This window comes from Protopterus annectens, chromosome 3.part1, assembly GCF_019279795.1.
Source record: "Protopterus annectens isolate FY-2018-M chromosome 3.part1, PAN1.0, whole genome shotgun sequence".
In the NCBI taxonomy this organism is placed as follows: Eukaryota; Metazoa; Chordata; order Ceratodontiformes; family Protopteridae; genus Protopterus; species Protopterus annectens.
In genome coordinates this window covers 861245361-861262775 of record NC_056732.1, presented here as the reverse complement: position 1 = coordinate 861262775, position 17415 = coordinate 861245361, and positions in this window count along the sequence as shown.

Below are 17415 nucleotides of genomic sequence, written 5' to 3'. Positions count from 1 at the left end.
GATTGGGGCAACCAAATATCTACGGAGCACTACAACAACACTACATAGATACGGAACGCGCCACAGACAGTGCACCCTTCAAGACAGCAACCAGTGTGTTCAATGTAGGCATCCATTGTGACATTGAAAATGGACATCTGTTGCCTGGATGACCACCTTCGCTATACAGGATGTCAATGGCCATGCCCACACACTTAGTATCACACATCTGTTTGGAATGTACTGTGTGTCCATCTACACAATGGCATACTGGGCATGCCCACACACTTAGCAGTTGCAAAGGGCCGTCTTGCATGCACATGGATTCTAAACACAGAAGGGTGCAGTTTGGCATGTACTGTGTGTCCATCTACACAATGGCATACTGGGCATGCTCACACACTTAGCAGTTGCAAAGGGCCAACTTGCATGCATGCACATGGATTCTAAACACAAAAGTGTGCTGTTTGGAATGTACTGTGTGTCCATCTACACAGCGGTGTGCTGGGCATGCTCACACACTTAGCATTTGCAAAGGGCCATCTTGCATGCACACGGATTCTAAACACGGAAGGGCACAGTATGGTATCACTGTCCCCACGTACATGAAGGCCACTCACATGTATTGACCAGTACACACTCAGGAGCTATCACAGATGTCTCAGGTGCATATCACAGAGGTACACACCACAATCTACAATGTAGCCCTCCGACATCACCATGTCATTGGACCAGCAATACACAGCCATACATTAACACAACACCGTGTGACTCATGACCAGTGGACTGTACATAGGTCTACAGCAACTGTGCAGACTATACATGTACCGACAGGGTTCCATCATGTGTTATGCATTGCAATGATACCACTGTACATAACCAGGTTGGCTCTACACATACCAGAGGCCCTGGGTCTTACACAGCTGTGACAGATGACTGTCGCTGTACACCAACGAACACACATGTTTGGCTATGTCATACATGTTTTTGCAGTGGATATGTGCATGGACCACACACACAACACATATGTACATATCATAGCTTTTGCTGTCCTCCATGCAGACAAGTGGCTACAGCAATCATACGCACGAAGATGGAAGATGAGTCCATGGCTGTTGAATGCTAACAGTACATGAGGCAGCAATGTTGACCGAGGACACATTCCCTCTCTACTAGTTACCCATGACACCCATCATATCATACAACAGTCCATGTGTTATGTATGTCAACACACATGTCCACCAATTGCAATGCATACAAACATGGCTACATGACAGGCATGTAGGACCAACACACATGTACAATCTGTAGTGTGCATGCAGCTACCATGCATGTGCAGTAGCTGATGTAAGTAACTCATCTGTGCCTAACTACAACATGCAGTTGCAATGCAGCCCCATCATTGACACCTGTATATGGTGACATACTGACAGTACGGTAGGATGTACAGCAGGTATGGATGGAGGTGTGTACATAAAGAGGTGATCCACCTGTGTAGATGGATGTTTGCTGGGGACGGCTCACAGGTGTGTCACACGCCATCCTACCATTACATGTGCAAACAGTACGCTATGTTACCATTACTTGACGGTGGAGACATAGAACCTACACAGCGGTCAGGTGTTACTGACAGTACGTCACTTGACACCTGTAACACTTACATCCTCCTGTGTGCATATAGCAGCACAATTGCCGAAGGTAGCATTGGTACACATAATGCGGCCAATATTGCTGCATATCTGTCAGACGTATCATCATATAGCAGGTGTATCATTCACAGTACTGCCATGTGTGATTGCTTGTGTGACCATATATGCCACAAATCGTGGGGAATACATCCCAATTGTTACACACCCCTGTACACTGTTGTAGAGATCTGTACATACTGCAGTGTGGAAAGCATGACGTAGGCAGGTGTGGTGTGTGTATCAAACACATCAGCTATCCATATGTATATGACATGTGTGGTCTCCACAGTGTGTGTATGTAGGTATGTATGGCTGTCTGGTGCATGGAGTGAGGGTGTCTGCTACCATACAGAACACACAAGATCCCTAACACCTCATGGTGATGCAGTCCACTATCCTGTTGATGCCATCAGTCTCAGCCGCACTGACTACCTGTACATGTTCTTTTTCTGTGTCATGTCGTGTGGGTTCACAGTACTGTGATGGTGATGACCACATTGGCATGGGTCCTCACCTCAACACTATGGGATGTGCGTTATAGTGTTGTTGACCCCGTGAGTGTGAGCATGTTCCTGTAATGTGACAGGGTATTACTGCTACACAGTGAGGCCTCATGCTATCAAGTGGCCTCTAACATTATCATTGGCCAGACCACTGTGTACAACCCCTGCACCATGTCAACATACCTGTGATGTGACCTGGTATGGATGTCATGTCTCTAGCCACTGTAGCCTATTAAACTGCCCACATGCTTCTGGATCAGTATATGTGCAGACATCTGTGTTATGTTAGACTTTCCAACAGTCAGGCTGAGGCTATGTATAGCATGCTGATATTGCCATGTGTGCCTGTGAGTCCTCCACAGTTACACATGGGAGACTGCAAACAGTGCTACCTGTAGGCACATGCAAGTAGACCATAAGGAGGGAACCAGGGCATCATTACCTACATGGTGTTACTGTTGTTACCAAGACATATACTGTGAACATATAACAATGCATGCTAAACCTGTACTACATAGTATGTCTGGTGCGTGTCAACAGTACACAACTAATGTAATATACACATCTCTCACTATTCACACACAACTAATGTAATATACACTTCTCTCACTATTCTTACACAACTAATGTAATATATACACTTCTCACTATTCTGTTCACCCTGTGCATCAGACCATTTGAGCATGTCCCTGCACCAATGGTGTGGATGACAGAGATGTGGCACAGGCTTCATCATATGCACAGGGTGATAATGTTTGCCAGGGGCATAGGCTGCACCAATGAATGACATCTTGTGTGTGGGTAAGGGCCAGTGATGTGATTGGACATGTCCGCATGTCCGTTCAGTATGCATGTGGGTGTTGTGGTGCCCTACAGATGTCTTTGCTGTGTGCATGTATGTGTGCGCACAGTACTGCCTTTTGTGAGGCCTACACGGGGTATTATTGGCAGCTCCAGATTGTACAGACCAGGTTGTACAGCTCACTGTGTCCGGCCACGTGACCTGTGCCTGCCAGGGGTTGCACGGGCACTACCAGGCGGAGGTACAGCTTGGCTACTGTCCGACGACACATGTCCACTGGAACCGTGTCCCCACTGGGAACATCCAGGGCCATGTCCACGTGGTCTGCTGTGTCCTGGTGTGGACAGCGCATCACCAGCTGACCTGCTACTGCTACCAGCACTATGGGAGCGGGCATGTGAGGTGGCACGCTCACATTGACCTGCACTAGGTGGTGTAGCTGGCCTATGGCCACGTGGCCTATGCCTCACTCCTACCAGATGTCCCAGCACAGATAGCTCACGCTTGTGGATTGCCATGCCATGATCAAGGATTCCGACCATGTCACCCAATCGCCTGTCCAGAACATCAGCAATCTGCTCTTGAGCATTTGCCATTGCCTGGATGTTGTCATTTAGGGTACGGATAGCAGCCCTCTGCAGCCTCTGCCCTTCTCTGTTCTGCCATTCAGCATGTGCCTGTGCCACCATTACAGTCTGGAACATGCGTCTGGTGACACCAGCTGCTGCACTCTGTCCTGCAGGTGCATGTCTACCAGAGGTCCTCCTACGAGCAGCACTGGCCACATGCCTGTGTGGCACATCTGTAGTCATTACACTGACACCATGGTGTGGAGACACACCTTCTGTAGCCACCACACGTTCCTGTTCCACGCTAACAGACACTGACTGTCCTTCCTCTATGGCCACTGGTGATGTGGTATGTGTTGGCAGCAGAACTGTGTGTGGGGAAGAGGGGGACATAGCTGGGATGGCAACCATCGGCACAGATTCAGCCCCTGACAACCCTGCCTGTACCTCATGCATATGTTCATCACTGCTAGTATCTGTGGGGACACTAACATCAGATGGACCGCAGGAGGGTAACGCACGTACATCACCTGTGAATGCAAAGAAAGACTCTAAATTACAATAGACACACAGACAACCACACACAGACACACACACACACACACACACACACACACACACACACACACACACACACACACACACACACACACACACACACACACAGACACACACACACACAGACACACACACAGACACACACACACAGACACACACAGACACACCATGCATGTGATTTGTCAGATGGCATGCAGCATGCCTATGATACAGCAGAGGGCATGCAGCTCAGACATTAATAGTGATAGTAAGCATACCTCCCTGGGATGCACACTACAGCAAGCAGGTGTCATATCAGTAGCCATGCAGTTCACACAATCATGGTAGTATGCATGCATCCCCGGGTTACACCATGTGGACTAGAACAGGATAACAGTACACATGGCTGACATGACCTTGACATGTAATCTGCTGAGGTGTGCATTAACATGCATACATGTCTGACACAATGGTGTCCTGACACATGTACAGCATCGTAATGGGCATCACATTGCGGTGTTGTCTGTATGCCCTACAGATAGAATGCATGTTTAGCAAATGTGCATGAGCATGGAAGGGTAGTCTGAGCCATCTATATTGCTATACAGTGTGAAGTACAGACACTGTGCCATTGCATGGCATCATGAGCCATCTATATTGCTGTACAATGCATAATATGTACACATTGCTTAGCCATAACTGCATACATACCCATGACATAACTGTGGATTGTGACCCATGATGCTGAGGTGTGTACACACAAAACCATGCTGTGTCAAGTGACAGGTCACTGGAGGACCTACAGATGACACCCATGCACAACAACTACAGGGTCTTAGCTACCTGGCAACCATGTCTACACATAGCGGACATGTCAATTCACCATTTCCCACATGACATTGATGTACCACACACACGAGGTGCACAGCTCATGGTGATGTCCTATAGCAGCAAGGGAAATGTACAGTATCTGTGGCCTGATGTGGTGCCAATGTCTGTGGAAGCTGTACAGGTGACTACTGTCATGCTATGACACAGTCGTGATGTTCAACAGATCTTATATGGTAGACTTCAGTGACACCTCCACTAGCTGTGCACAGGCTCTTAGGATGTCCAGTGTACCACATCAACTGTATAATCAGTCAACTAAGGCTTTAATTGGACCATGTGTGGACAATGTGCAACAGGGTGTATACACATCACATCTACTGTGTGGCTACGTGTCTCTGGCCATCCCCCATGGCCATGTGTGCACATGTGTTGGCCAAATGTGTGTGATGGCCATTTATCTCACATGTCTGTGTTGTCCCATATGACATACACCCATAGATGTCAGATATGTCACCATCCACAGGGCTATGCAGACAACAGGTTGTATGTTTGGTATGTGGGGTATGGGTCATGGGATAGTGTGACAATTTTGCAGCCAGAACACTACGTGTCTGGGACATGTCAGATGACACATCACAATGTGTGCACCCAATGCAGGGGCATATAACACAATGGTGACACCTGTGGGCTGCCCATATCACAGCTCACTGTGTGGTACTGTTTGCATACCAGCCATGTTGTTCCAATGCATACTACATATGCCTCCATTGTAGAACACCTCCACCGTTGTATGCACAGCTGACCACACATGTAGCAATGACAACTACTGTGGTTTCAAGTCGGTGTATCACTTTGTTTGTATATATTGCACATGGGTGGCCTGTGTGAATGATGGGTGATGCGACCTGTATATCGTGACTTTAACGAACATCAAGTGTGCAACTGTTAACTGGCCACATGGCAAATAGATCTATGCTTTAACATGCCTGATATTGATGACAGTCTCACCTGCAATGGATTCATGTCTGTGCGGCACGCCAGAGGTACCTGTATAGGGGTGACACAGCAGTATTAACATTATCCATGACTGTATGACAGCCACAGGGTGCACTGTGCATGTTAACACATTTGCCTGTATAATAGCATATAGTATGCACTTGTGTGCATACACAGGGTAGCATAGTGCAGTATGCAGCATGTGTGTCCACATACCTTGCATATGTTGTTACTTTACATAATGTACAGTGACACATGCAACTAAATGTGATATAATAGCCATATGTGCAGTACTGACTTACCAGGCTATTCCAGGCTCATTGGTTGGGAAACACCCACCTCCACGAAGGCAGCTAGTGTGTGTGGATGCAGTTCTGACGGTGTCCCCAGACTGGCCAGTAGCTCCTCGGTGTGTGTGAGTGGGGGCTGGTTTGGTGGCCCACCACCTGTTCCACCTTGTTCCCTGGTGATTGCAGTGGCATGCTGTTTTGCATGTCGTATCATGTCCATGCAGTGTCTGTACACCTGCTGGTAGGTGCGGTTATGGCCACCCACATCGTTCACCCTCCTGCGTAGATCCTGCCACAGGTCATCCCGCTGCTGGGCATGCTGTGGCACATGGCTGAACAACACCTCATAGTTCTCATGGAGGTACGAGATGAGGACATCATCCTCCTGGCGGCTGTACGCTGGAAGGCATATACGAGGCATTATCTGTAAGACATAATGATGGTGACAGGTCACAGTTTCAGAGATGTACAGAGATACTGCTGCACATACATTTCTCTAACATCTAGTGCATCTGCACATTTATCTTTTCAAATCATCATGACACTGACATGACTGACGTGTTTGTGTCACACACATGTAACACCCGTTATGCATTGGATATCATCACCATATATGTGTGTCTCCTCATTACAGTGTTCATACTCCATGTGAATGCTGTCTTGATGTGGGCATGTCTATTTGCCTGCACCAGTGTTCTTACCTATCTGCACATGCCTGGATGTGTCCACGGTAATGCTGTTGACCTTGATGATGTGTATATGTCACATATCAACACAGACACAGCCTTAATGGACTTGAGCAGTGACAATGCACACATACGCATGGACACCTGTTCATGCATGTGTTTTGCCATATACATCTACACAGCACTATACAGCTGTTCAACATCCTGTCACGCATCGCCTGTGTTGCACATGTGATGGACATTGGACAATGGCTAGTCGGACGTCATTCACATGGATTGTTATCAACCATAGCATGTGTGGGCAAGGTTTGCTAGCTGTAACAGACAGCCATTATGCCACCGCGAGGTGCATCAGTGCCACATTACTGATCCAGACAGTTGATACTACATCTAACGTGCGGCCATCACACCATGTATGACTGGGATGACATGTGCAGCTGTGATGTACTGGGTTGCATGGTTTGGTGCGAGTATGTCACATGTATGGCACAGGGATCTGTCCAGCATGTGGCGATCCTAGTATTAGGATGGTGGCTGTCCATGACGTATGTCTTACAGATCAGGATATGGACATGTAGCATGTCCATCATCATGGTGTAGCAAATGTCTTTACGCAAGGTAGACAGCATGCTGCATAGTGGAGGTGAGGATTGTGAAGGCTGGTATCGCCCATCCATGCATGGCCATTACCCCTTAAAGGTGATATGTGATCCAATATTGGTCACCCCAGTGCTGTATATGCCTGGCCAATGATCTCCGTGCTCATGGATGGCACCCTGTCATGACATGGGTACCTTGTATGACTACCCATGGGGCCTGGAGATGTCACCAAGACAGGGAGGTGTACTGCACAACACCATCCCTTGCACAGTGTCCATAATGTTGACCACAGCCTAGGTGGTAGTTAATGGGTACAGGGATGTTCACCTAGCAGTGACAATGCTGATATCATCCATCAGAATGTGCACATATGTCACACACCTCACCCACACAGCCCATTCTGTATGTTGTTCACAACACTGACACAGCTATTCCTCATAGGTCATGGCCATTCACATCCTTACATACACAGATGCCTAACATTTGTCTGTGTGGTATGGGCTACAATGAGGGTGGAGTACAACACATTAACCCTGTTCTACTGTAGCTGGCACTGGTCTGATATGCACATGTCACTCTGGCACCTTTTGTAGTTGTGAGTCTGTCAACAGGCCACTGGTAGAACACTCATGTGACATACAAAGGTATTTGTAATCATACATCCGTACTGTCTTGTACATCTGTACTGCTAACATCTACAGTGATAATAGGTTCATAGGTTCATAGGTTCATACTAGGCTATCTGCCCAAGGGCATTTATAAGCCTAGCCCAGAGTTATGTGGCTTTCGCCACCCCTTTAGTTTGAATAAAAACTATGCCTATCATTTTGCTGTGCCTCTGTCAAGCAGTGACACTGAAGTAATCCCTGGGGTATATCTGCAAACTCCCATCCATTGGTCAAGATTCCTCTTGAACAAGGCCAGAGAGGTGCTCTGCCTCACATGTACCGGGATTTTGTTCCACAGCATAGGGAGTCTCTGGGTGATGAATCTGTCCCTCCAGCATGTTCTATTTATAACCGTGTCAAGGTTTAAGTCTCCGCCCTTGTGGTTCTGAGGGATCTAGATTTTTTGAGGTAAAGCATATTCATCAAATCTGGGTTTGACATGGCCTTATATGTCAGGCACAGGTCACCTCTGAGCAAGCGGTATGAGACTGAATAGAGCTGGAGTTCTTTCAGTCGGGCAGCATAAGACATATTTTTGAGACCCTTTATCCTTTTGGTGAGGAACTTTTGGGGCCTTTCAAGCTGCAGCAGGTGTCTGGTCAGATACATTCCGAACGGGGCATTGTACTCAATCATAGGTCTGATGAGTGATGAGTACAGGGGCGATGACCTCCCTTGATCTAGATGTGAATCCCTTCATGATCAGGTGGGTGATATAGAAGGTTTTCCTAACTACTTTAGCAACATGAGTGTCAAGCGAAGGCTACTGCCAACCTGGGTCCCCAGATCTCTGATGACTTTTTCTGTGCTCAGTGGATTGCCACCTATGTGGTAGCTAGGGGTAACCTTGTTTTTCCGAAGGGTATGACTATGCATTTTGGCATTTAACTTCAGGCCATGGCTCTGGCACCAGTTATCCGTTTCTGTGAGGCCCTTCTGGAGGATATCTGTGTCAGATGTGTTTTCGACTATGGCCCAGTTTGCAGTCATCTGCAAACTTTGTCAGCCATAACCCTCCTGTGTTTGCTTGTACTTCAGAAAAGTAGATGCCGAACAAGAGTGGACCCAGGACTGAGCCCTGTGGGACACCACTTGTGACAGGCTTTGAGTCTGACATGGCTCCAGCAACTCTGACCCTGTGGGTTCTGTCATTTAGCCAGTTTGCAACCCATCTTGTGATGTATGGGTTTACATTCAAGCTGATGAGTTTTTCGATGATACCTGAGTGGGGTATTGTGTCAAGGCCTTTGCCAGGTCGAGGTAGGCTGTATGGACTGCCTTTCCTCATCAATGACCTTGGTGACTGTCTCGAAAAAGTCAACCAAGTTTAAGAGGCAGGATCTGCCTTTGACAAAGCCAAACTGTGTTGGATCCAAAGTCTGCAAGTTCCCTATGTCTTTATTTATGAGTTCCATTATGATCCTCTCCATGGCTTTGCAGATAAGGCTTGTCAAGCTAATGGGGCGGTAATTTCCAGGGTCTGTGGAGGCACCGCCCTTATGAAGTGGGACCACAGTCGTGCGCCACTCCTTGAGTGCGTATCCTGAGGTGAGGCTAAGATTAAACAGCTGTCCTAACTGTGGGTTTAATTCCTCATTGAGTTCATGAAGCACACAGCCGGGACACCATCCAGTCCCATGGATGCTGTGTTTTTGCCTTAGTGAGGGCAGTTCTCACCTGGGCGTTGGAGATGTTTGGGGGCTACAATCCTCTGGAATAGATATCTCTCCTTTGGGGGGGTGAAGTTTGCACTGAACCTGTCAGCCAGTATGTTGGCAATGTGTGTAGGTTCAGTAATTTTCACATCATTTTGAACTAATTCTGAGCATATCTGGGAGTTTCCTCCTAGGTTTCTAACATAGCTAAAGAAGGCCTTATGATTCTCTTTAGAGTCCTTGGCGATTTTTCTCTGAAAATTTGCCTTGGATGATTTTATGAGAGCTCTTAGTTTTTTACTTATAATGATCAAAGGTGTCTTACCTTTCAAGGATTTTGCTCTATCTTGTAGTAGCTTCCTCCTTTTGTTGTAGAGCTTGTTTATGGCTGGGGTCCACCAGACTGGACGCTTGCCTTTGGTACAGAGAGTCTTAGTTTTGTTTGGGATTGCCTGATCCATGCAGTCCTGTAGGTGCTGGTAGAAGGCATTTGTAAGTGATTCAGCGGTTTGAGTAATGTTTACCACTGGCTCAGGGGCCTTAAAGGAGACCACACTAGTTTTTAGAAGTGTGAAATCAGCTTTTGAGAAGTCTTTCACTGTGGTCTTTTTTGTTTCAGGTGGGGGCGGGATGAGGACCTCCAGCGAGATTAGTTTATGATCTGATCTCACCAGTGAGGGGTATACTTCCGGTGTTGAACATTTTGATCCCATGTTCGTGATGATGAGATCAAGTATGTTTTCTCCTCTTGTGGGGATGGTTCATGGACATGCACACCATACTCAGCAGGGTTATAGTGTGATGCCACCCATTATGACTGTTGTCACCACTTGTGGGTTGATATTGTCCAACACCCTATCTGTATTGTATGGTCATGCTAGGCACTTGTTCAGAACTTGTGAGCATGTCATGAGCTACTGATTGATATAGCACCCGTTCCACACCATTTCCCACAGGTACACTGGCTGTCCTAAAATTTCCAGCTTGCTTATGGTACAACAGCTGTTGTACACACGTAACGCACATATCTTGTGAGACATGGTTGTATATACAGGCATGTCCAACTGTCACATACCAGTGCTATTGTTTATCTATATGATGGATATGTCGTACATGTAGCAATAGAGCAATTGTTTCATGTACACATTCAATGCTCACCTCCCAACATACAACACTACAGCCTGTGGGGGATGCACTTATGCAGCCCTGCTGGGGGTAATGTTGTCACCAACCCTGACTGCACCTGACAGTCATGTGGGGATGTGTAACATTCGCAACACACCCCACTCATCACATAGTCTCACATGATCTCCACCACAGGCCACACATACAAGGACGACTTGTGCAGTACCTGTCCATACTCTGTGTAGGCACCAGAGGCAGCCCCCATCACAGAACACAACATCACCAACTTATAGCCCACAGACTCATGTGTACCCATCACATACAGCCAATAGGGTGTTATAACATACACAACACACCAGTCATAGGTGACTCTGTAAGCGGTCACACTGCAGTTCCACACAGCAGGCTACACAAGGCAATAGTCGCTTACATCTTGCTGTCGGGTAACTGGTTCTGCAACATAACCTATGCACCCATGCCACACCTCACCAGGTATGATGTGACTGTCATTCTCCATGTTAGTGTGACTGCCCTGAGATGCCACTTCACAGACGACGTGTGCAGGGACATGCAATAGCTCACCAGTCTTGTAGCCCTGAAGGTGTGGGCCTAGCCCTGGGGAGCATTATGCATTCATCCAGACCCGATACCACTGTACAACGACTGACTGTGTCACTTCAACAGTTGCCTATGCTTCTGCTGTCATTCCACAGGCATCTGGTATCTGTCCGCTTTGACTGACCTGGTCAAACACAATGCTTTGGCACAGATGACCTGCACCTGTCAGCCCTAGGAGTACAGATCACATGTAAGGCTCTTGCTGCTTCTATACTGCCTGTCTTGCACAGTTTCCAATAACATTCACCGGCAGAACGGGAACTGGCAAGCAAGACATGGGGTCATGTGACACAATGCTTGCATCATCTTCTGTGTCGCACACAGGCAAGGCACATATAATGCAACACTCCAATATCTCTGCAGTGACTGGGACCTGCCTCTAGGCTCTGCAGAGCACACCTGCAATGACAGGTTATGGACAGACCATACCTTTCAGGCACATACCTGGACCGGCACACCCACAGCTGAGGTGTTCCCATATCCCACTATATTGTACACACATCCTGGCTAGTTACTTAGCACAATGCATCAGAGGTGCTCCACATGCAACTGTGTCCAGAACCGCTATACACATTGTAACAAGCTACAGATTCAACAACATACCCCACGGTTACCAGACCTCATTTGTTGGAGTACTGAACAGTAGGGCTCAGACAGCTACTACTGATGTGTGACTGACACTACCCCACACTTAACTGGGATAGCCACTCATGTACCGACACATCCATGAGTCATAACCTCCACTCGGCTGGATCAGCCCATACACACCACCTCCAAGACCTACATTAACCTTGACATGACCACTACCAACATGTGACTGGTGTTCCACACCTGGGGTTATCCCCTCATTGGTGGGTTCTGAACATATGCTAATCAACCTTGTTAGCCACATCCCGACACCACACCCTTCATGGCATACACAGTACATGAGTACTACAACACCTACTGCAGACGTCTTATGACAGCGGTTGTTAACATTATGACACCCGTGCAGATGGACAATGCACATACAAATGCTGAAACATACCCCAGTGCACTTCATTAGCACATACTCGACTGCATGGATCATGCTATTCCACACAGAGCCATGATGGTACACACCAGATAACAAACGCCACTCTGGTGGTCAAGTTCCATGGACATAATTTACAACATCAGGTGGAGGCTGTTGCACAGTGGTGTACAATCCCATGGGTGGGGTAGCTCACTGGTCAGCCTCGGTAGGGCCACGGGATCCCTCATCACATACTCCAAGACAAGCTACGTACACATTACTGTGACACATTCTGGGGTGTACCACAAGGCATTATGGTGGTATGTCAAAAGCTGATGACAACACCCACATCTGCTCTCACATACAGCAGTCACTCAGGAACATTACAGACCCAGGTGATGTTGGCAACATGCTGGCGGATGGATTCAATGGTAACATTACACCCTCTCACTCACTACAGGGCCACAAGCCATGCAGGAACATTGCGGTGTCCCTGCGGTCACACCTACACAGTACTAACCTGCACTCTATATGTCCTGGGACACTGGCCCCATGTCACCTTCCAAAGTCCCAGGCTGTGATGTCCACAAACCTCTGAACGACATGTCTCCCCACTAGGCCACCTATTCAGTAATAGCCTTGTATCAGACATTGTGGCCCCTGAATGGCACACAGCAACATTTATCACACTCCACGCAGGTGGCACCACAATGCACGAGTGGGACTATAGTCCTACACACTTGACTGGACTGTTCTGCACAGCTATGGGGCACACGATCAAGGACGTCATTCACAGAGACATTGTTGGGCTCCGGTCCTTTGATGCCACCCGGGTTGGACTTGTTAGGGCCAGAGCATGGCCCCTACACCTAGTGGACTCCTTTTATACAGTTACCAGGGTAGTTGATGATGGTACGGGAGTCCACACATCCTACATTGTCCTCTCATAGTCTTTCAGCACCATTCTCCATTCTGGTATTGACAACATACACATCCACCTGCACATCGTACCCTATGTCTCAGGATGTTATGCAATGTGGCTCATGGACAGGACACACACAATGAGTGTACCATACCATAGTACCTACTGCATTTCAGTTACATTTGGCATACCACAGTCCTCAGTCATTGGGCCCATCATGTTCAGTATATGCTTCCCTGAGGTACAGGCTAGCACAGAGGGACTTTCCCTGCCTAGCTTTACAAACCCCTGCATACAAGGCACCATGATTGATCCACCAGCTGATACAGACTCCATCCATACGGGTGTCACTGTGACAGATACCTGATATGAATATCATGGCCTCAAGCTGCATGACACAAGGTGCATGAACATCACCTTTGCATTAAACCATTCACCCATTGACTATCACATAGGTGGTAGTCCCCTACATACATGTCACATTGTACATGTTTGTAGTACACACGTATGTCGCACCCACTCCTGTGGTTACCGCATTGACACTGTGGTGTGGATATCCTTCTACGTGGACACACTTATCTGTACTGGGTGTGTAGCTGGTACATAGGCACCCATTGTACCTCTGAACTCAAGACTTCTACACACATTCAAGGGTATACCACCCCATTTAGGGTGTACCTTACACAACAGCTACAGCTTTACATGCCACACCATTAACACGTCATGACGTTTATTGAGCTCTGGCAATTAAAGTATGTGGCTGAACTACAGACACCACGTCTGTACACATTTGCATACTACATACTCAGGGGCGACCTCAGCTTTACAGACAGAGCCCATGTCCACAAAACTATTAATGGACATACTCCACATACGCGACATAAGCAGAAGCCACTGTGAGCAACATGCTCATGGATATGTGCACACACGCAACAATGAGTGGGATGTGCTTGAGGGTTACATTCCCAAACCGGACACTCACCATGCTTTGGAACGAGTCCTATGTACATCACGCAGGGACACTCAGTAGCACTGTGCATGTGATACCTCCCTTGGTGGTTGGGAGACACATGTACGCCAGGGATCACTGCAGTGGCTGTACTGTGCAGAGGTGCAGGTAACACATGGCTCTGCTGTTCACAGGACACTACCCTAGAGAGGTGCCAATGATGTGAACACTATAGTTGTGCTTACACATGGACTTGCCAGACTGCATAGTACCCCACTATGAACCTGTGAAGCTATTACATGTCCTTTGTGCATGGTTACTTGGTAGCCCTTCCATTTAGATTAGCTATCATGCCATTGCAATGTCCAGTGCCTACAAGCCATATGTATCCTGTTATTGTACATGCCAATAGACAATACCTTTGGTATGCATGATATGCCTGTTATGCTGTGTAGAATATCTGACATATCTACCTACAATACTATACATTGCACATATTTCACATAGTATCCCATAATGCAAAGCATACTTGCACAGCGGGACCACCTTAGACATGTCATTGTCATATGCCCATACAAATGCCTTCTGTGACAGTATATCAACATATACTATCCCCTGCTATGGCACATACTTGTTGGACATACCCTACCACTGACGTTGGGTTGTATGGAATTGTTCTGTTTAAAGCCCTCATGCAGCATCCCTTGTGGTGTCTGTGATGTGTACCTTGTGGCCCACTGCTGGACGCACAGTTTCTAGATGAGTTAGTATGCTCAGCAAGACATCACTACATAAATACCTTTTCCCACTTTATGCATTGCGGACACTTTTAATTAATGCAAACCAGGCTATACATACAGTAAATAATAAAAAAACATGCTATACATAAACGTACATACCGAGTGTTCTACATGCCTTGTTATCGTTACAGACTTTCTTCTCTATCGCTCTCACACTACTTAAACAGGTATTTTGTATGTGCATATGGATTGAATGTCTGGCAAGTCATCCTTATATACGTCGAGACCTGTAACATGTGGTTTCCTCCCGCCAATTGGTGTTCCTGAGTGACTAATTACTTGCATATCAGCTGTGCAGCTACTCCTTTCACCAATTACGTGGCAACAGTGGGGTATAATTGAATTCTCCACTTGGGCATTGCCCATTTGCCCTACCTTCAGGGAGACGGCATGTATTGTGTTTTGTTATGTGTAATTGCAACTGCTATGCATAGAGACAATTATACTTTGGATTCATGTCCCCCGTGGATTGTGTGTGACTGCTAGAGTATGTGGTTCAACGTGTGGGTGTACCTGTCATCCCAACGTCTGATAACGGACTATTGCAAACAAAACCTGTAACATCGCTGTTTGTTCCATTATATAACAGCTGCAATTTTGCATGGCACCTTTAATTGTGTCTCTCACAAGGTATGTTGATGGTTCTGCAGATGTAATTGACTGACTGGATGTTTGTGCTGTTATTACAGTCTGTATTGCTATGGTTTTTAGTGTGGGGGATGTCGGTGGGTGTACGTAGCATATACAGGTTTGTGGGGCTTGCATATCTACATATTCCAGATATATGTGTGTGGGCTTCATCCCTAATTAAAGAGATATCAGTTAGTAGACTTATGTTACGGGATTGTACATTGGGCCATTGTTAATTGGTTTCTATATAGTATGCAGGTGAGGTTGCTACTTCCATACCTCCGGAATTGCAGCGAATTGTAAAGGGATATGTCTAAATGACAGCTATCCCGTGTATTTCTGTCCCAAATATTTGCAGTCATTGAGGTTGTGTTGGTAACACAACCTCTTTGCCATGGGTTGCCACCTTTTCATATGGCCATTGTTGGACACTTGCGGGACGCACAGCGGTGTTTACAGGCCAACACATAGCCACGGTCCGTTCACAGTTTAGCACATACTTTTATCCTCAATACATACCTATTGTGGGACTTTGGCTACTTATCATATTGCATGTAGCATTTACGTTTCTTACATACAGGCATAACTATTTAATGCAACTGTTACATTATATATGGGACATATTAATGTCCTACAATCCCGGACATTTGCCCTTTGTAATGATTTATGTCAGGACACACCTGCCCAGGGAGGGGCTGTCCCTGCTAATGTGGGACAGGTGGTAACCATATGCCTATGGCTAGCTATACCCACACCTACCGTAATGATCTACCTCTGAATTGGCACTAACAGACACATGATGCAGACGCACACACACACATTACAGTCACACGGGGATGCACACGGCACCCTCAACACACACATACGCAGACTACGGCACTCACAAACACAGTTGAAAACAGTACCTACGTGGACCGCAACACCGGCAGTGGTAACTAAATGTCTCTTCATATCATCATACTATTACTCGCGGTTGCACTGTTCCGGTACTGTGCTCTTTCAGTCTTTCAGCCTCGTGGTTATGCATGTCGGTCTGTTACACATTCCATAGTTTGTGGTATCCTATTTATTTGTACCTCCAAGGTGTTATGAATGTCGTTGACCTATCTATATATATTTGCAGATATCGCTGAATTCGTATATATCAACATATCTCACTCTATCGCCCTTTCTATCTGTATTTTATATATATATATATATATATATATATATATATATATATATGTATATATGTGTACATATATCTATATATATCTATATATATATATATATATATATATATATATATATATATATATATATATATATATATATATATAGATATCTGATGAGGAAAGTGAAAGGCAAGCTACACCTTTCATTGTGTACTTGTTCGTGTATACTGTTTCCTGGAATCCGCACGTTTGTGTCTGTACCTGTCATATTACACACCTGCCATAGGTTAGGGTTACCAGCGGTCCCACTCTGCGAAGGACAGTCCCTCTTTGGGCAGTTGTGTCCTGCATAATATTTGTAAACATGGCAAATGTCCTGAGATTTTAGAACATACTTATTTCCTATAGTTTATGTAATA